The sequence below is a fragment of the Taudactylus pleione genome, unplaced genomic scaffold, assembly GCF_031769625.1.
Source record: "Taudactylus pleione unplaced genomic scaffold, aTauple2 ptg000069l, whole genome shotgun sequence".
In the NCBI taxonomy this organism is placed as follows: domain Eukaryota; kingdom Metazoa; phylum Chordata; class Amphibia; order Anura; family Myobatrachidae; genus Taudactylus; species Taudactylus pleione.
Window position 1 is genome coordinate 12,401,730 of NW_028284471.1, and position 22,113 is coordinate 12,423,842.

At 39.1% G+C, this 22,113-nt stretch overlaps 1 long non-coding RNA gene across 1 annotated transcript; it reads right to left on the reverse strand.

Moving 5' to 3' along the window:
* Positions 1-2,906: 2,906 nt before the first annotated feature.
* Positions 2,907-3,921, reverse strand: LOC148534321 (uncharacterized). Its single transcript, XR_015877674.1, has 2 exons — positions 3,573-3,921; positions 2,907-3,407 (listed from the first exon to the last, which is right to left on the reverse strand). It is a non-coding gene; the product is annotated as an uncharacterized LOC148534321 (long non-coding RNA).
* Positions 3,922-22,113: the final 18,192 nt, after the last annotated feature.

Here is a 22,113-nt window from a genome sequence, read left to right on the forward strand (position 1 = left end):
TATGACTTCAACCTAGGATCCAGCACGGTCACCAAAATTGTAAGATCTTGTCAAACCTTGGATCCTGGCAAAGCAAATAAAAGGATTTGATCTACAAATCTGACAAGCTTAGCGGAATCGCTTTGTTTCAGCTCCTCCTTCAGTTTCTCAAGTTGCTTTTCAAACAGTCTAATGAGGGGAATTACCTGACTCAAGCTGACAGTATCTGAACTCACTTCACAGGTGGATACTTTGAAAGGTTTTAGCACTTTGCACAACAAAGAAAGTATTTTCCACTGAGCTTGAGTAAGGTACATTCCCCCTCCTCTTCCTACGTCAAGTTCATTGTGTAGCTTTGGATGGCATTTTGCTGTTCCACCATCCGCTGTAGCATATAAAAGGGTGGAGTTCCACCTCATAACTATCTGGTGACAGGGGAAATTCAACATTTCTTGCAGGTGCTGCAATCTTCTACATGCACCTGAATTGCAAAAATGTCCAGATATTTTGCGGGCCACGGAGAGCATCTCCTGCACGACCGTGTCATTTAAAAAAAAAAAAATGCACCACCAAGTTGATTGTGTGAGCAAGACATTGGATGTGTTGGAATTCACCCATCTGTAATGTTCTCACAATATTGATGGCGTTGTCAGAAATCACAAATCCTGAGGGGAGTCCAAGCGGGGCAAGCCATTTTGCAATGACTTCCCTGAGTTTTGTTATGGCGTCAGTGATCCATTGTGCAATTGGGCGACTGCTGTCATACTTGTCCCCCTTGCAAAGGATTGTTTGACAGTCAATTGTTATGTTAAACTACTAAAAGTAGTCTTCTTCCTGGGATGAAGATCCACTCACAGCAGCAACTAGGCACTACACTGCTGATTAAGCTTTCATTTGTTGATCAAGCAGATGGGAAAGTGTATCCAACATGCATTATCATCTATCAGTTGTGTCAGGAAGCAGCAAGCTATTCATACCTGTGTCCTGATCTTATTCTTTTAGCTCGTCTTTGTTTAGCTGCTGCAGGGTGCTGTCAGGAGAAAAACTGGTCTGCAGTATGTTTTTTTACCTAATCCTAAAATTTTTATCAATAATTAAAACTAAACAGCTAAACAGTTGTATTTATTTATTTAAAATTTAAATATAATTTATTTAATGATTGATATAAAAATTATACAGTATGTGTAAATATTTATTCTGGCAAGTTTCTCATTCATTTAGGGGGATATTTATCAATCCTTGGAGAGAGAAGGTAGAGAGAGTACAAGTACCAACCACTCAGCTTCTAACTCATTATTACAGGATGTGTTTGAAAAATGAGTTATGGTAAGAACTTACCTTTGTTAACTCTTTCTTCGAAGCCCATTGGGTCCACAGGGAGACCTTGGTGTGTAGGTTATGGATCTGGATCCAGGCCCCACGCAGTTCAAGCTTTCAACTCCCAGGATGCACTGGTCAATCCTACTTATACCCGGAGGAGGATAAGAGTGAAGGAAGACTGGTACACACGAGAACCACACTCTCAGAGGAGACGGGAAACATTTTTTGGTTCGTCTGGCTAGGTCGGCCGAACCCCACCATGGTGGGGGAAACCTGTATGCACCTTGGCTATGGGGCCTTCAAAGAGTTACCGCATGTAGGTGCACAGCATAGCATATCCTTGAGCAGCCATTCCTACAGCCAGGCTGCCCCACATGCTTTTGGGAACTTTTAAAGGCATCACAATCAATTTCCAGTCAATAGAATGGTGTTTAGAAGCTCAAATCATTATTCTATTTATTTAGGGATTTGAAGTTCGATTTTGTGCTCATTTTATGTTTTTGGCCTTTAGTAACTCCTTTCATTAAAAAAAAAAAAACCTATCCAAAATCGAACAAAAAACAAAACCAAAGCATTGTAAATATACCCCCAGGTTATTAAACATGAAGCGGAACAGGACACTTCCATTCATAACCAGCCACCTCCTATGCATATAAAACCAAAGTTACAGATGGCCCTGACCAAATGAGCTTGCATTTTGTAGTAGAACATTTGTAGCAGGACAAAAACCGTGGCTAATGTAAGGCAAAAGCATCATCAGCTACACATTTTTAAAAGTAGCCATAAGTGACTGACATTTTTGCAAAGGCCCTAGGGGATGTCACGAATGACAGTGGAAGGAGACATGGAAAACCACTAGTCATTGAAGTCCTCCAAGACCGGCTTATGCTGCTAGTAACTTTATTTTTGCTTAGTAATCTAGGTATTAGAAAAGATTAGTAACAGTTTACTTAAAACAGTTTTTTACATTGAATTACCCTAATTAGTACAAATCTGTGTTTTGTGTGATACGAATTAAACTGGTGCTGCTAGCTAGATTTTTCTGAGAAAGAAAAGGACTACAATATTGTGTTTTGTAATCAATTAGTTTATGAAGAAGAGTAGTTTATATGTAAACTGACCTAACTTTGGGATCCTGAGTTTAGAATTAAATTTGATTTAGATTAAATCTTGTTTCAATGAACTATATTACATGGGGGAATGCACTGAAATACCATTGTTTAATGCAGAAAAAAGAGAAACTGAATAACTATGGATACACTTTAAAGAGAAATAACACATTTAAACAAAAAAGTAAATATTAAAACTTATTACAAGAAACCTCTGAGTGTGTTATGGAGCTCCAAAATGTGCTAAACATTAAGTAAAAAGTGATTAAATTTCTCAAATTTTTAGACAACCTTCCTAAAGAACTTTGGTCCCTGGATGTTGCATCTCAGGAGTAATTACCTACAGGTACAGTCTTCTTCTCCCAGCAAAAATGAGGTCTCTATATTGCCAGGATATAGACGCATAGAAAACCCTTAAGAAGTACTTTGTTAAATAATAAAAAAAAACAGCATATATCGATGAAGATCTTGATAAAGCAAAATATTAATTACATAGTCTTTTGTGGTAAAGCAAATATAATTTATTTAGGGAAACATTTCCACTTTTCTGCAGAGTGACACAGAGTAATGAGAAGTAAATTAGATCTCTGAATTTGTCACAGAAAGACAGAGCATCTTATACACATGATTACAGAATCATTTACAGATAGAAGTTTACAGGAACAGTATAATACAGGTATTTCATTGGATAATGTAGAGAAAAGTGTGAAGCACAGTATAGTCACAGGGAGGGGGGGATAGGGCAATATCAGATGAGGTTTTCATGATCTTGGAGCAATATCAGACATTAAACGGTTCGGACAGAGTGACATCCAACATATAACATGATGTTAGGTCTGAACGTAAACAAATTAGAACAAGGCTGATGTTGGTCATGTTGCAGGATGTGTGGCGCCATCAAAGACATAGTTCATGAGATTTCTCTTTATATCCACATTCTCCCTTCTCAGCACTTATTGTGGTTATCTCATCATCACTTTGGGTCACTGAAGAGTTTAGCTGCAGAACAAACATCAACAATTTAATCAAGCAATATATACACCATTTTTATTTAACTCCATCAATCTATACATGCGCCAAGAGATCTACAGACCTAACAAGTTGTAGTTGATCACAAAATGTTTCACACAATGTAATTTACTATGTAAGGAAATGCATTCTTACAAACCATTGGCTTGACAACTGCAAATAATGACCCCATGTGAGCTAATAAACTTGTACTTCCTACTGCAATGTATTTGCAAGAATGAAATCTGCACGACTATGATTGAAGACACCAGTTTCCTCTTGTAACATTGAAGCAAACCATTTTCTTTCACGTATCCAAAACCCTCAATGTTCATTAGAGTAGCTGCTCAAGTGAGAAGTGCAGAAATTCTAGGAAGTAAAGAAAATGTATACTCAAAACAAACCTGCCAACTGTAAATAGGGACAATGAGAGACAAAAAAGTTACAATCAACAATAAACTATGAAGACATGAAAAAAAAATGAAAGAAGGATATGAGAGTGACAACCACAAAGCACCATACTGTAGGATGACATGTCGCACGGCACCTTACGTCACAGCACCTCACAGCATAAAGCCAAAGTAGTTTTATAGAGAATGAAAATATAGTTTGTATTGTTGGATGTAACCTATTAAGATATTAAAGCAAGCCAATTACTTACAATGAATACAGGATATCATTGCCTCTGGATAGTCGTCAGTAAGCGTCTTGTCTGGTATCTTCATAGGCTCAATAGTCTGCAGCACTGTATCCTGATAAACTCCTGTAATGTCCACCACAAAGCCATCTATAATATCCAAGCTGTTTGAAGACACTGGTTTCCGCTTGTACCACTGCCAATGGATGAAGCAAATCATTTTCTTTAAGGTATCCAAAAACCTCAATGTTCATTAGAGTAGCTGCTGGAATGAGAAGTGCAGTAATTCTAGGAGGTAAAGAAAGTTTCTACTGAAAATATAACACTGCCAATTGTAAATAATTGGTACAACACCCTACAGGCAGGAAATATACAGCATTATGACACGCCACACCATACTAAGTTTTAGGGGCAATAAATATAGTTTGTATTTGTTAAGTGTAACCTATTAATATATTACCTAAAAGCAAGCGGGATATGCTACTAACAGGAAGCAACCATACTATAGAATGCCACTCCATACGGAACAGCACCACATAGCATGATGCTATACTAACAGTTAAGGACAATTAAACTAGGTTAAATTCAATAATATATACTATTACGATTATAACTAAAAGCAACCATAATTTATAATGCCACTCCATACGCTGCCTAAAGGTGCGTATCCACTACCAGACATGGAAATGACAGCACGATTACGACATTGTAATCGTGATGTCGTTTCCATGTCTGTAATGTGCCTACACTGAACGTTCAGTGTAGCACACACATTCATCATCGCCGTACATGCGGAACCTAACGTGATTGTCAGGTTGACCAGCATGTACGGGCGATGATAGATGTCGGAACCGACCTGCGGGCGCACGCATCACTGGTAGTTTGACCAAAATGTGCACGATACATGTGCGATTTAAATTGCAATGTGGATACGCACCATTACGGAACAGCACCACACATGCTGTATAACAGTTTTAAGGACACAAACTAGGTTAAATGCAATAATGCATAGTATTAAAAATACTAACTAAAAACAACCATACTTTATGCCACTCCATACGGAACAGCACTACACAGCATGATGCTATTTAAACTTTTAAGGACAATTACACTAGGTTAAATGCAATAATGTAAACTATGAAGATACTAAAAGCAAGCAAAATATTCAACAGGAAGCATCCATACTATATAATGCCACTCCATACGGTGCCTTACAGAACAGCACTACACAGCATGATGCTATACTAACAGTCGGTAGAACAATTACACTAGGTTAAATGCAATAATGCATACTATTAAGATACTAAAAGCAAGCATCCATACTATATAATGCCACTCCATACGGTGCCTTACGGAACAGCACTACACAGCATGATGCTATACTAACAGTCGGTAGAACAATTACACTAGGTTAAATGCAATAATGCATACTATTAAGATACTAAAAGCAAGCAAAATATTCAACAGGAAGCATCCATACTATATAATGCCACTCCATACGGTGCCTTACAGAACAGCACTACACAGCATGATGCTATACTAACAGTTAGTAGAACAATTACACTAGGTTAAATGCAATAATGCATACTATTAAGATACTAAAAGCAAGCAAAATATTCAACAGGAAGCATCCAAACTATATAATGCCACTCCATACGGTGCCTTACGGAACAGCACTACACAGCATGATGCTATACTAACAGTTAGTAGAACAATTACACTAGGTTAAATGCAATAATGCATACTATTAAGATACTAAAAGCAAGCATCCATACTATATAATGCCACTCCATACGGTGCCTTACGGAACAGCACTACACAGCATGATGCTATACTAACAGTTGGTAGAACAATTACACTAGGTTAAATGCAATAATGCATACCATTAAGATACTAAAAGCAAGCATCCATACTATATAATGCCACTCCATACGGTGCCTTACAGAACAGCACCACACAGTATGATGCCATTTTAAGTTTTAAGGATAATTAAATTAGGTTAAACTAAACAATACAGACTATTAGGATATTAAAACAAGCATTACCTGGGCATGGAAGTTCGTAAGAATCTTGTCTGGTAGCTTCAGAAACTCAATAGTCTGCAGCACTGTATCCTGATGGCCTCTTGATATGGCCACACACAAACCAGTCTATAATATCCACCATGTTTGAAGACACCAGTTTCCCCTTGTAACATTGAAGCAAACCATTTTCTTTCACGTATCCAAAACCCTCAATGTTCATTAGAGTAGCTGCTCAAGTGAGAAGTGCAGAAATTCTAGGAAGTAAAGAAAATGTATACTCAAAACAAACCTGCCAACTGTAAATAGGGACAATGAGAGACAAAAAGGTTACAATCAACAATAAACTATGAAGACATGAAAAAAAAATGAAAGAAGGATATGAGAGTGACAACCACAAAGCACCATACTGTAGGATGACATGTCGCACGGCACCTTACGACACAACACCTCACAGCACAGCACCTCACAGCATCTCTCAGCATGACGAAGATATACAGAACTGGAGTCTTAGCCGTGAAGGTCTGCAACCGTTCGTAGCGGAACTCAGTTCTGGAACCAACTACTGGGAATGCAGACTAACACTGCTATAGAGACTCAATGCTGCATAGACCGGAACCATCGAATCGCAACATTTGAGAGAAAAGAAGACATTAAAGAAAAAGAAAGAAGGATATGAGAGTGATAACCACAAAGCACCATACTGTAGGATGACATGTCGCACGGCACCTTACGGCACAACACCACACAGCACAGCACCTCACAGCATCTCTCAGCATGACGAAGATATACAGAACTGGAGTCTTAGCCGTGAAGATCTGCAACCGTTCGTAGCGGAACTCAGTCCTGGAACCAACTACTGGGAACGCAGACTAACACTGCTATAGAGACTCACTGCTGCATAGACCGGAACCATCGAATCGCAACATTTGAGAGAAAAGAAGACATTAAAGAAAAAGAAAGAAGGATATGAGAGTGATAACCACAAAGCACCATACTGTAGGATGACATGTCGCACGGCACCTTACGACACAACACCACACAGCACAGCACCTCACAGCATCTCTCAGCATGACGAAGATATACAGAACTGGAGTCTTAGCCGTGAAGGTCTGCAACCGTTCGTAGCGGAACTCAGTTCTGGAACCAACTACTGGGAATGCAGACTAACACTGCTATAGAGACTCAATGCTGCATAGACCGGAACCATCGAATCGCAACATTTGAGAGAAAAGAAGACATTAAAGAAAAAGAAAGAAGGATATGAGAGTGATAACCACAAAGCACCATACTGTAGGATGACATGTCGCACGGCACCTTACGTCACAGCACCTCACAGCATAAAGCCAAAGTAGTTTTATAGAGAATGAAAATATAGTTTGTATTGTTGGATGTAACCTATTAAGATATTAAAGCAAGCCAATTACTTACAATGAATACAGGATATCATTGCCTCTGGATAGTCGTCAGTAAGCGTCTTGTCTGGTATCTTCATAGGCTCAATAGTCTGCAGCACTGTATCCTGATAAACTCCTGTAATGTCCACCACAAAGCCATCTATAATATCCAAGCTGTTTGAAGACACTGGTTTCCGCTTGTACCACTGCCAATGGATGAAGCAAATCATTTTCTTTAAGGTATCCAAAAACCTCAATGTTCATTAGAGTAGCTGCTGGAATGAGAAGTGCAGTAATTCTAGGAGGTAAAGAAAGTTTCTACTGAAAATATAACACTGCCAATTGTAAATAATTGGTACAACACCCTACAGGCAGGAAATATACAGCATTATGACACGCCACACCATACTAAGTTTTAGGGGCAATAAATATAGTTTGTATTTGTTAAGTGTAACCTATTAATATATTACCTAAAAGCAAGCGGGATATGCTACTAACAGGAAGCAACCATACTATAGAATGCCACTCCATACGGAACAGCACCACATAGCATGATGCTATACTAACAGTTAAGGACAATTAAACTAGGTTAAATTCAATAATATATACTATTACGATTATAACTAAAAGCAACCATAATTTATAATGCCACTCCATACGCTGCCTAAAGGTGCGTATCCACTACCAGACATGGAAATGACAGCACGATTACGACATTGTAATCGTGATGTCGTTTCCATGTCTGTAATGTGCCTACACTGAACGTTCAGTGTAGCACACACATTCATCATCGCCGTACATGCGGAACCTAACGTGATTGTCAGGTTGACCAGCATGTACGGGCGATGATAGATGTCGGAACCGACCTGCGGGCGCACGCATCACTGGTAGTTTGACCAAAATGTGCACGATACATGTGCGATTTAAATTGCAATGTGGATACGCACCATTACGGAACAGCACCACACATGCTGTATAACAGTTTTAAGGACACAAACTAGGTTAAATGCAATAATGCATAGTATTAAAAATACTAACTAAAAACAACCATACTTTATGCCACTCCATACGGAACAGCACTACACAGCATGATGCTATTTAAACTTTTAAGGACAATTACACTAGGTTAAATGCAATAATGTAAACTATGAAGATACTAAAAGCAAGCAAAATATTCAACAGGAAGCATCCATACTATATAATGCCACTCCATACGGTGCCTTACAGAACAGCACTACACAGCATGATGCTATACTAACAGTCGGTAGAACAATTACACTAGGTTAAATGCAATAATGCATACTATTAAGATACTAAAAGCAAGCATCCATACTATATAATGCCACTCCATACGGTGCCTTACGGAACAGCACTACACAGCATGATGCTATACTAACAGTTGGTAGAACAATTACACTAGGTTAAATGCAATAATGCATACCATTAAGATACTAAAAGCAAGCATCCATACTATATAATGCCACTCCATACGGTGCCTTACAGAACAGCACCACACAGTATGATGCCATTTTAAGTTTTAAGGATAATTAAATTAGGTTAAACTAAACAATACAGACTATTAGGATATTAAAACAAGCATTACCTGGGCATGGAAGTTCGTAAGAATCTTGTCTGGTAGCTTCAGAAACTCAATAGTCTGCAGCACTGTATCCTGATGGCCTCTTGATATGGCCACACACAAACCAGTCTATAATATCCACCATGTTTGAAGACACCAGTTTCCCCTTGTAACATTGAAGCAAACCATTTTCTTTCACGTATCCAAAACCCTCAATGTTCATTAGAGTAGCTGCTCAAGTGAGAAGTGCAGAAATTCTAGGAAGTAAAGAAAATGTATACTCAAAACAAACCTGCCAACTGTAAATAGGGACAATGAGAGACAAAAAAGTTACAATCAACAATAAACTATGAAGACATGAAAAAAAAATGAAAGAAGGATATGAGAGTGACAACCACAAAGCACCATACTGTAGGATGACATGTCGCACGGCACCTTACGTCACAGCACCTCACAGCACCTCACAGCATAAAGCCAAAGTAGTTTTATAGAGAATGAAAATATAGTTTGTATTGTTGGATGTAACCTATTAAGATATTAAAGCAAGCCAATTACTTACAATGAATACAGGATATCATTGCCTCTGGATAGTCGTCAGTAAGCGTCTTGTCTGGTATCTTCATAGGCTCAATAGTCTGCAGCACTGTATCCTGATAAACTCCTGTAATGTCCACCACAAAGCCATCTATAATATCCAAGCTGTTTGAAGACACTGGTTTCCGCTTGTACCACTGCCAATGGATGAAGCAAATCATTTTCTTTAAGGTATCCAAAAACCTCAATGTTCATTAGAGTAGCTGCTGGAATGAGAAGTGCAGTAATTCTAGGAGGTAAAGAAAGTTTCTACTGAAAATATAACACTGCCAATTGTAAATAATTGGTACAACACCCTACAGGCAGGAAATATACAGCATTATGACACGCCACACCATACTAAGTTTTAGGGGCAATAAATATAGTTTGTATTTGTTAAGTGTAACCTATTAATATATTACCTAAAAGCAAGCGGGATATGCTACTAACAGGAAGCAACCATACTATAGAATGCCACTCCATACGGAACAGCACCACATAGCATGATGCTATACTAACAGTTAAGGACAATTAAACTAGGTTAAATTCAATAATATATACTATTACGATTATAACTAAAAGCAACCATAATTTATAATGCCACTCCATACGCTGCCTAAAGGTGCGTATCCACTACCAGACATGGAAATGACAGCACGATTACGACATTGTAATCGTGATGTCGTTTCCATGTCTGTAATGTGCCTACACTGAACGTTCAGTGTAGCACACACATTCATCATCGCCGTACATGCGGAACCTAACGTGATTGTCAGGTTGACCAGCATGTACGGGCGATGATAGATGTCGGAACCGACCTGCGGGCGCACGCATCACTGGTAGTTTGACCAAAATGTGCACGATACATGTGCGATTTAAATTGCAATGTGGATACGCACCATTACGGAACAGCACCACACATGCTGTATAACAGTTTTAAGGACACAAACTAGGTTAAATGCAATAATGCATAGTATTAAAAATACTAACTAAAAACAACCATACTTTATGCCACTCCATACGGAACAGCACTACACAGCATGATGCTATTTAAACTTTTAAGGACAATTACACTAGGTTAAATGCAATAATGTAAACTATGAAGATACTAAAAGCAAGCAAAATATTCAACAGGAAGCATCCATACTATATAATGCCACTCCATACGGTGCCTTACAGAACAGCACTACACAGCATGATGCTATACTAACAGTCGGTAGAACAATTACACTAGGTTAAATGCAATAATGCATACTATTAAGATACTAAAAGCAAGCATCCATACTATATAATGCCACTCCATACGGTGCCTTACGGAACAGCACTACACAGCATGATGCTATACTAACAGTCGGTAGAACAATTACACTAGGTTAAATGCAATAATGCATACTATTAAGATACTAAAAGCAAGCAAAATATTCAACAGGAAGCATCCATACTATATAATGCCACTCCATACGGTGCCTTACGGAACAGCACTACACAGCATGATGCTATACTAACAGTTAGTAGAACAATTACACTAGGTTAAATGCAATAATGCATACTATTAAGATACTAAAAGCAAGCAAAATATTCAACAGGAAGCATCCAAACTATATAATGCCACTCCATACGGTGCCTTACGGAACAGCACTACACAGCATGATGCTATACTAACAGTTAGTAGAACAATTACACTAGGTTAAATGCAATAATGCATACTATTAAGATACTAAAAGCAAGCATCCATACTATATAATGCCACTCCATACGGTGCCTTACGGAACAGCACTACACAGCATGATGCTATACTAACAGTCGGTAGAACAATTACACTAGGTTAAATGCAATAATGCATACTATTAAGATACTAAAAGCAAGCAAAATATTCAACAGGAAGCATCCATACTATATAATGCCACTCCATACGGTGCCTTACGGAACAGCACTACACAGCATGATGCTATACTAACAGTTAGTAGAACAATTACACTAGGTTAAATGCAATAATGCATACTATTAAGATACTAAAAGCAAGCAAAATATTCAACAGGAAGCATCCATACTATATAATGCCACTCCATACGGTGCCTTACAGAACAGCACTACACAGCATGATGCTATACTAACAGTTAGTAGAACAATTACACTAGGTTAAATGCAATAATGCATACTATTAAGATACTAAAAGCAAGCAAAATATTCAACAGGAAGCATCCAAACTATATAATGCCACTCCATACGGTGCCTTACGGAACAGCACTACACAGCATGATGCTATACTAACAGTTAGTAGAACAATTACACTAGGTTAAATGCAATAATGCATACTATTAAGATACTAAAAGCAAGCATCCATACTATATAATGCCACTCCATACGGTGCCTTACAGAACAGCACCACACAGTATGATGCCATTTTAAGTTTTAAGGATAATTAAATTAGGTTAAACTAAACAATACAGACTATTAGGATATTAAAACAAGCATTACCTGGGCATGGAAGTTCGTAAGAATCTTGTCTGGTAGCTTTAGAAACTCAATAGTCTGCAGCACTGTATCCTGATGGCCTCTTGATATGGCCACACACAAACCAGTCTATAATATCCACCATGTTTGAAGACACCAGTTTCCCCTTGTAACATTGAAGCAAACCATTTTCTTTCACGTATGCAAAACCCTCAATGTTCATTAGAGTAGCTGCTCAAGTGAGAAGTGCAGAAATTCTAGGAAGTAAAGAAAATGTATACTCAAAACAAACCTGCCAACTGTAAATAGGGACAATGAGAGACAAAAAGGTTACAATCAACAATAAACTATGAAGACATGAAAAAAAAATGAAAGAAGGATATGAGAGTGACAACCACAAAGCACCATACTGTAGGATGACATGTCGCACGGCACCTTACGACACAACACCTCACAGCACAGCACCTCACAGCATCTCTCAGCATGACGAAGATATACAGAACTGGAGTCTTAGCCGTGAAGGTCTGCAACCGTTCGTAGCGGAACTCAGTTCTGGAACCAACTACTGGGAATGCAGACTAACACTGCTATAGAGACTCAATGCTGCATAGACCGGAACCATCGAATCGCAACATTTGAGAGAAAAGAAGACATTAAAGAAAAAGAAAGAAGGATATGAGAGTGATAACCACAAAGCACCATACTGTAGGATGACATGTCGCACGGCACCTTACGGCACAACACCACACAGCACAGCACCTCACAGCATCTCTCAGCATGACGAAGATATACAGAACTGGAGTCTTAGCCGTGAAGATCTGCAACCGTTCGTAGCGGAACTCAGTCCTGGAACCAACTACTGGGAACGCAGACTAACACTGCTATAGAGACTCACTGCTGCATAGACCGGAACCATCGAATCGCAACATTTGAGAGAAAAGAAGACATTAAAGAAAAAGAAAGAAGGATATGAGAGTGATAACCACAAAGCACCATACTGTAGGATGACATGTCGCACGGCACCTTACGACACAACACCACACAGCACAGCACCTCACAGCATCTCTCAGCATGACGAAGATATACAGAACTGGAGTCTTAGCCGTGAAGGTCTGCAACCGTTCGTAGCGGAACTCAGTTCTGGAACCAACTACTGGGAATGCAGACTAACACTGCTATAGAGAGTCAATGCTGCATAGACCGGAACCATCGAATCGCAACATTTGAGAGAAAAGAAGACATTAAAGAAAAAGAAAGAAGGATATGAGAGTGACAACCACAAAGCACCATACTGTAGGATGACATGTCGCACGGCACCTTACGGCACAACACCACACAGCACAGCACCTCACAGCATCTCTCAGCATGACGAAGATATACAGAACTGGAGTCTTAGCCGTGAAGGTCTGCAACCGTTCGTAGCGGAACTCAGTCCTGGAACCAACTACTGGGAACGCAGACTAACACTGCTATAGAGACTCACTGCTGCATAGACCGGAACCATCGAATCGCAACATTTGAGAGAAAAGAAGACATTAAAGAAAAAGAAAGAAGGATATGAGAGTGATAACCACAAAGCACCATACTGTAGGATGACATGTCGCACGGCACCTTACGTCACAGCACCTCACAGCATAAAGCCAAAGTAGTTTTATAGAGAATGAAAATATAGTTTGTATTGTTGGATGTAACCTATTAAGATATTAAAGCAAGCCAATTACTTACAATGAATACAGGATATCATTGCCTCTGGATAGTCGTCAGTAAGCGTCTTGTCTGGTAGCTTCATAGGCTCAATAGTCTGCAGCACTGTATCCTGATAAACTCCTGTAATGTCCACCACAAAGCCATCTATAATATCCAAGCTGTTTGAAGACACTGGTTTCCGCTTGTACCACTGCCAATGGATGAAGCAAATCATTTTCTTTAAGGTATCCAAAAACCTCAATGTTCATTAGAGTAGCTGCTGGAATGAGAAGTGCAGTAATTCTAGGAGGTAAAGAAAGTTTCTACTGAAAATATAACACTGCCAATTGTAAATAATTGGTACAACACCCTACAGGCAGGAAATATACAGCATTATGACACGCCACACCATACTAAGTTTTAGGGGCAATAAATATAGTTTGTATTTGTTAAGTGTAACCTATTAATATATTACCTAAAAGCAAGCGGGATATGCTACTAACAGGAAGCAACCATACTATAGAATGCCACTCCATACGGAACAGCACCACATAGCATGATGCTATACTAACAGTTAAGGACAATTAAACTAGGTTAAATTCAATAATATATACTATTACGATTATAACTAAAAGCAACCATAATTTATAATGCCACTCCATACGCTGCCTAAAGGTGCGTATCCACTACCAGACATGGAAATGACAGCACGATTACGACATTGTAATCGTGATGTCGTTTCCATGTCTGTAATGTGCCTACACTGAACGTTCAGTGTAGCACACACATTCATCATCGCCGTACATGCGGAACCTGACGTGATTGTCAGGTTGACCAGCATGTACGGGCGATGATAGATGTCGGAACCGACCTGCGGGCGCACGCATCACTGGTAGTTTGACCAAAATGTGCACGATACATGTGCGATTTAAATTGCAATGTGGATACGCACCATTACGGAACAGCACCACACATGCTGTATAACAGTTTTAAGGACACAAACTAGGTTAAATGCAATAATGCATAGTATTAAAAATACTAACTAAAAACAACCATACTTTATGCCACTCCATACGGAACAGCACTACACAGCATGATGCTATTTAAACTTTTAAGGACAATTACACTAGGTTAAATGCAATAATGTAAACTATGAAGATACTAAAAGCAAGCAAAAATATGCAAAAGGAAGCATCCATACTATATAATGCCACTCCATACGGTGCCTTACGGAACAGCACTACACAGCATGATGCTATACTAACAGTTGGTAGAACAATTACACTAGGTTAAATGCAATAATGCATACTATTAAGATACTAAAAGCAAGCATCCATACTATATAATGCCACTCCATACGGTGCCTTACGGAACAGCACTACACAGCATGATGCTATACTAACAGTTGGTAGAACAATTACACTAGGTTAAATGCAATAATGCATACTATTAAGATACTAAAAGCAAGCATCCATACTATATAATACCACTCCATACGGTGCCTTACGGAACAGCACTACACAGCATGATGCTATACTAACAGTTGGTAGAACAATTACACTAGGTTAAATGCAATAATGCATACTATTAAGATACTAAAAGCAAGCATCCATACTATATAATGCCACTCCATACGGTGCCTTACGGAACAGCACTACACAGCATGATGCTATACTAACAGTTGGTAGAACAATTACACTAGGTTAAATGCAATAATGCATACTATTAAGATACTAAAAGCAAGCATCCATACTATATAATGCCACTCCATACGGTGCCTTACGGAACAGCACTACACAGCATGATGCTATACTAACAGTTGGTAGAACAATTACACTAGGTTAAATGCAATAATGCATACTATTAAGATACTAAAAGCAAGCAAAATATTCAACAGGAAGCATCCATACTATATAATGCCACTCCATACGGTGCCTTACGGAACAGCACTACACAGCATGATGCTATACTAACAGTTGGTAGAACAATTACACTAGGTTAAATGCAATAATGCATACTATTAAGATACTAAAAGCAAGCATCCATACTATATAATGCCACTCCATACGGTGCCTTACGGAACAGCACTACACAGCATGATGCTATACTAACAGTTGGTAGAACAATTACACTAGGTTAAATGCAATAATGCATACCATTAAGATACTAAAAGCAAGCATCCATACTATATAATGCCACTCCATACGGTGCCTTACAGAACAGCACCACACAGTATGATGCCATTTTAAGTTTTAAGGATAATTAAATTAGGTTAAACTAAACAATACAGACTATTAGGATATTAAAACAAGCATTACCTGGGCATGGAAGTTCGTAAGAATCTTGTCTGGTAGCTTCAGAAACTCAATAGTCTGCAGCACTGTATCCTGATGGCCTCTTGATATGGCCACACACAAACCAGTCTATAATATCCACCATGTTTGAAGACACCAGTTTCCCCTTGTAACATTGAAGCAAACCATTTTCTTTCACGTATCCAAAACCCTCAATGTTCATTAGAGTAGCTGCTCAAGTGAGAAGTGCAGAAATTCTAGGAAGTAAAGAAAATGTATACTCAAAACAAACCTGCCAACTGTACATAGGGACAATGAGAGACAAAAAGGTTACAATCAACAATAAACTATGAAGACATGAAAAAAAAATGAAAGAAGGATATGAGAGTGACAACCACAAAGCACCATACTATGTAGGATGACATGTCGCACGGCACCTTACGACACAACACCTCACAGCACAGCACCTCACAGCATCTCTCAGCATGACGAAGATATACAGAACTGGAGTCTTAGCCGTGAAGGTCTGCAACCGTTCGTAGCGGAACTCAGTTCTGGAACCAACTACTGGGAATGCAGACTAACACTGCTATAGAGACTCAATGCTGCATAGACCGGAACCATCGAATCGCAACATTTGAGAGAAAAGAAGACATTAAAGAAAAAGAAAGAAGGATATGAGAGTGATAACCACAAAGCACCATACTGTAGGATGACATGTCGCACGGCACCTTACGGCACAACACCACACAGCACAGCACCTCACAGCATCTCTCAGCATGACGAAGATATACAGAACTGGAGTCTTAGCCGTGAAGATCTGCAACCGTTCGTAGCGGAACTCAGTCCTGGAACCAACTACTGGGAACGCAGACTAACACTGCTATAGAGACTCACTGCTGCATAGACCGGAACCATCGAATCGCAACATTTGAGAGAAAAGAAGACATTAAAGAAAAAGAAAGAAGGATATGAGAGTGATAACCAAAAAGCACCATACTGTAGGATGACATGTCGCACGGCACCTTACGACACAACACCTCACAGCACAGCACCTCACAGCATCTCTCAGCATGACGAAGATATACAGAACTGGAGTCTTAGCCGTGAAGGTCTGCAACCGTTCGTAGCGGAACTCAGTCCTGGAACCAACTACTGGGAACGCAGACTAACACTGCTATAGAGACTCACTGCTGCATAGACCGGAACCATCGAATCGCAACATTTGAGAGAAAAGAAGACATTAAAGAAAAAGAAAGAAGGATATGAGAGTGATAACCACAAAGCACCATACTGTAGGATGACATGTCGCACGGCACCTTACGACACAACACCTCACAGCACAGCACCTCACAGCATGACGAAGATATACAGAACTGGAGTCTTAGCCGTGAAGGTCTGCAACCGTTCGTAGCGGAACTCAGTTCTGGAACCAACTACTGGGAATGCAGACTAACACTGCTATAGAGACTCACTGCTGCATAGACCGGAACCATCGAATCGCAACATTTGAGAGAAAAGAAGACATTAAAGAAAAAGAAAGAAGGATATGAGAGTGATAACCACAAAGCACCATACTGTAGGATTACATGTCGCACGGCACCTTACGTCACAGCACCTCACAGCATAAAGCCAAAGTAGTTTTATAGAGAATGAAAATATAGTTTGTATTGTTGGATGTAACCTATTAAGATATTAAAGCAAGCCAATTACTTACAATGAATACAGGATATCATTGCCTCTGGATAGTCGTCAGTAAGCGTCTTGTCTGGTAGCTTCATAGGCTCAATAGTCTGCAGCACTGTATCCTGATAAACTCCTGTAATGTCCACCACAAAGCCATCTATAATATCCAAGCTGTTTGAAAACACTGGTTTCCGCTTGTACCACTGCCAATGGATGAAGCAAATCATTTTCTTTAAGGTATCCAAAAACCTCAATGTTCATTAGAGTAGCTGCTGGAATGAGAAGTGCAGTAATTCTAGGAGGTAAAGAAAGTTTCTACTGAAAATATAACACTGCCAATTGTAAATAATTGGTACAACACCCTACAGGCAGGAAATATACAGCATTATGACACGCCACACCATACTAAGTTTTAGGGGCAATAAATATAGTTTGTATTTGTTAAGTGTAACCTATTAATATATTACCTAAAAGCAAGCGGGATATGCTACTAACAGGAAGCAACCATACTATAGAATGCCACTCCATACGGAACAGCACCACATAGCATGATGCTATACTAACAGTTAAGGACAATTAAACTAGGTTAAATTCAATAATATATACTATTACGATTATAACTAAAAGCAACCATAATTTATAATGCCACTCCATACGCTGCCTAAAGGTGCGTATCCACTACCAGACATGGAAATGACAGCACGATTACGACATTGTAATCGTGATGTCGTTTCCATGTCTGTAATGTGCCTACACTGAACGTTCAGTGTAGCACACACATTCATCATCGCCGTACATGCGGAACCTGACGTGATTGTCAGGTTGACCAGCATGTACGGGCGATGATAGATGTCGGAACCGACCTGCGGGCGCACGCATCACTGGTAGTTTGACCAAAATGTGCACGATACATGTGCGATTTAAATTGCAATGTGGATACGCACCATTACGGAACAGCACCACACATGCTGTATAACAGTTTTAAGGACACAAACTAGGTTAAATGCAATAATGCATAGTATTAAAAATACTAACTAAAAACAACCATACTTTATGCCACTCCATACGGAACAGCACTACACAGCATGATGCTATTTAAACTTTTAAGGACAATTACACTAGGTTAAATGCAATAATGTAAACTATGAAGATACTAAAAGCAAGCAAAAATATGCAAAAGGAAGCATCCATACTATATAATGCCACTCCATACGGTGCCTTACGGAACAGCACTACACAGCATGATGCTATACTAACAGTTTTGAGAACAATTACACTAGGTTAAATGCAATAATGCATACTATTAAGATACTAAAAGCAAGCATCCATACTATATAATGCCACTCCATACGGTGCCTTACGGAACAGCACTAAACAGCATGATGCTATACTAACAGTTTTGAGAACAATTACACTAGGTTAAATGCAATAATGCATACTATTAAGATACTAAAAGCAAGCATCCATACTATATAATGCCACTCCATACGGTGCCTTACGGAACAGCACTACACAGCATGATGCTATACTAACAGTTGGTAGAACAATTACACTAGGTTAAATGCAATAATGCATACTATTAAGATACTAAAAGCAAGCAAAATATTCAACAGGAAGCATCCATACTATATAATGCCACTCCATACGGTGCCTTACAGAACAGCACTACACAGCATGATGCTATACTAACAGTCGGTAGAACAATTACACTAGGTTAAATGCAATAATGCATACTATTAAGATACTAAAAGCAAGCATCCATACTATATAATGCCACTCCATACGGTGCCTTACGGAACAGCACTACACAGCATGATGCTATACTAACAGTCGGTAGAACAATTACACTAGGTTAAATGCAATAATGCATACTATTAAGATACTAAAAGCAAGCAAAATATTCAACAGGAAGCATCCATACTATATAATGCCACTCCATACGGTGCCTTACGGAACAGCACTACACAGCATGATGCTATACTAACAGTTAGTAGAACAATTACACTAGGTTAAATGCAATAATGCATACTATTAAGATACTAAAAGCAAGCAAAATATTCAACAGGAAGCATCCAAACTATATAATGCCACTCCATACGGTGCCTTACGGAACAGCACTACACAGCATGATGCTATACTAACAGTTAGTAGAACAATTACACTAGGTTAAATGCAATAATGCATACTATTAAGATACTAAAAGCAAGCATCCATACTATATAATGCCACTCCATACGGTGCCTTACGGAACAGCACTACACAGCATGATGCTATACTAACAGTTGGTAGAACAATTACACTAGGTTAAATGCAATAATGCATACTATTAAGATACTAAAAGCAAGCAAAATATTCAACAGGAAGCATCCATACTATATAATGCCACTCCATACGGTGCCTTACAGAACAGCACTACACAGCATGATGCTATACTAACAGTCGGTAGAACAATTACACTAGGTTAAATGCAATAATGCATACTATTAAGATACTAAAAGCAAGCATCCATACTATATAATGCCACTCCATACGGTGCCTTACGGAACAGCACTACACAGCATGATGCTATACTAACAGTCGGTAGAACAATTACACTAGGTTAAATGCAATAATGCATACTATTAAGATACTAAAAGCAAGCAAAATATTCAACAGGAAGCATCCATACTATATAATGCCACTCCATACGGTGCCTTACGGAACAGCACTACACAGCATGATGCTATACTAACAGTTAGTAGAACAATTACACTAGGTTAAATGCAATAATGCATACTATTAAGATACTAAAAGCAAGCAAAATATTCAACAGGAAGCATCCATACTATATAATGCCACTCCATACGGTGCCTTACAGAACAGCACTACACAGCATGATGCTATACTAACAGTTAGTAGAACAATTACACTAGGTTAAATGCAATAATGCATACTATTAAGATACTAAAAGCAAGCAAAATATTCAACAGGAAGCATCCAAACTATATAATGCCACTCCATACGGTGCCTTACGGAACAGCACTACACAGCATGATGCTATACTAACAGTTGGTAGAACAATTACACTAGGTTAAATGCAATAATGCATACCATTAAGATACTAAAAGGAAGCATCCATACTATATAATGCCACTCCATACGGTGCCTTACAGAACAGCACCACACAGTATGATGCCATTTTAAGTTTTAAGGATAATTAAATTAGGTTAAACTAAACAATACAGACTATTAGGATATTAAAACAAGCATTACCTGGGCATGGAAGTTCGTAAGAATCTTGTCTGGTAGCTTTAGAAACTCAATAGTCTGCAGCACTGTATCCTGATGGCCTCTTGATATGGCCACACACAAACCAGTCTATAATATCCACCATGTTTGAAGACACCAGTTTCCCCTTGTAACATTGAAGCAAACCATTTTCTTTCACGTATCCAAAACCCTCAATGTTCATTAGAGTAGCTGCTCAAGTGAGAAGTGCAGAAATTCTAGGAAGTAAAGAAAATGTATACTCAAAACAAATCTGCCAACTGTAAATAGGGACAATGAGAGACAAAAAGGTTACAATCAACAATAAACTATGAAGACATGAAAAAAAAATGAAAGAAGGATATGAGAGTGACAACCACAAAGCACCATACTGTAGGATGACATGTCGCACGGCACCTTACGACACAACACCTCACAGCACAGCACCTCACAGCATCTCTCAGCATGACGAAGATATACAGAACTGGAGTCTTAGCCGTGAAGGTCTGCAACCGTTCGTAGCGGAACTCAGTTCTGGAACCAACTACTGGGAATGCAGACTAACACTGCTATAGAGACTCAATGCTGCATAGACCGGAACCATCGAATCGCAACATTTGAGAGAAAAGAAGACATTAAAGAAAAAGAAAGAAGGATATGAGAGTGATAACCACAAAGCACCATACTGTAGGATGACATGTCGCACGGCACCTTACGGCACAACACCACACAGCACAGCACCTCACAGCATCTCTCAGCATGACGAAGATATACAGAACTGGAGTCTTAGCCGTGAAGATCTGCAACCGTTCGTAGCGGAACTCAGTCCTGGAACCAACTACTGGGAACGCAGACTAACACTGCTATAGAGACTCACTGCTGCATAGACCGGAACCATCGAATCGCAACATTTGAGAGAAAAGAAGACATTAAAGAAAAAGAAAGAAGGATATGAGAGTGATAACCACAAAGCACCATACTGTAGGATGACATGTCGCACGGCACCTTACGACACAACACCACACAGCACAGCACCTCACAGCATCTCTCAGCATGACGAAGATATACAGAACTGGAGTCTTAGCCGTGAAGGTCTGCAACCGTTCGTAGCGGAACTCAGTTCT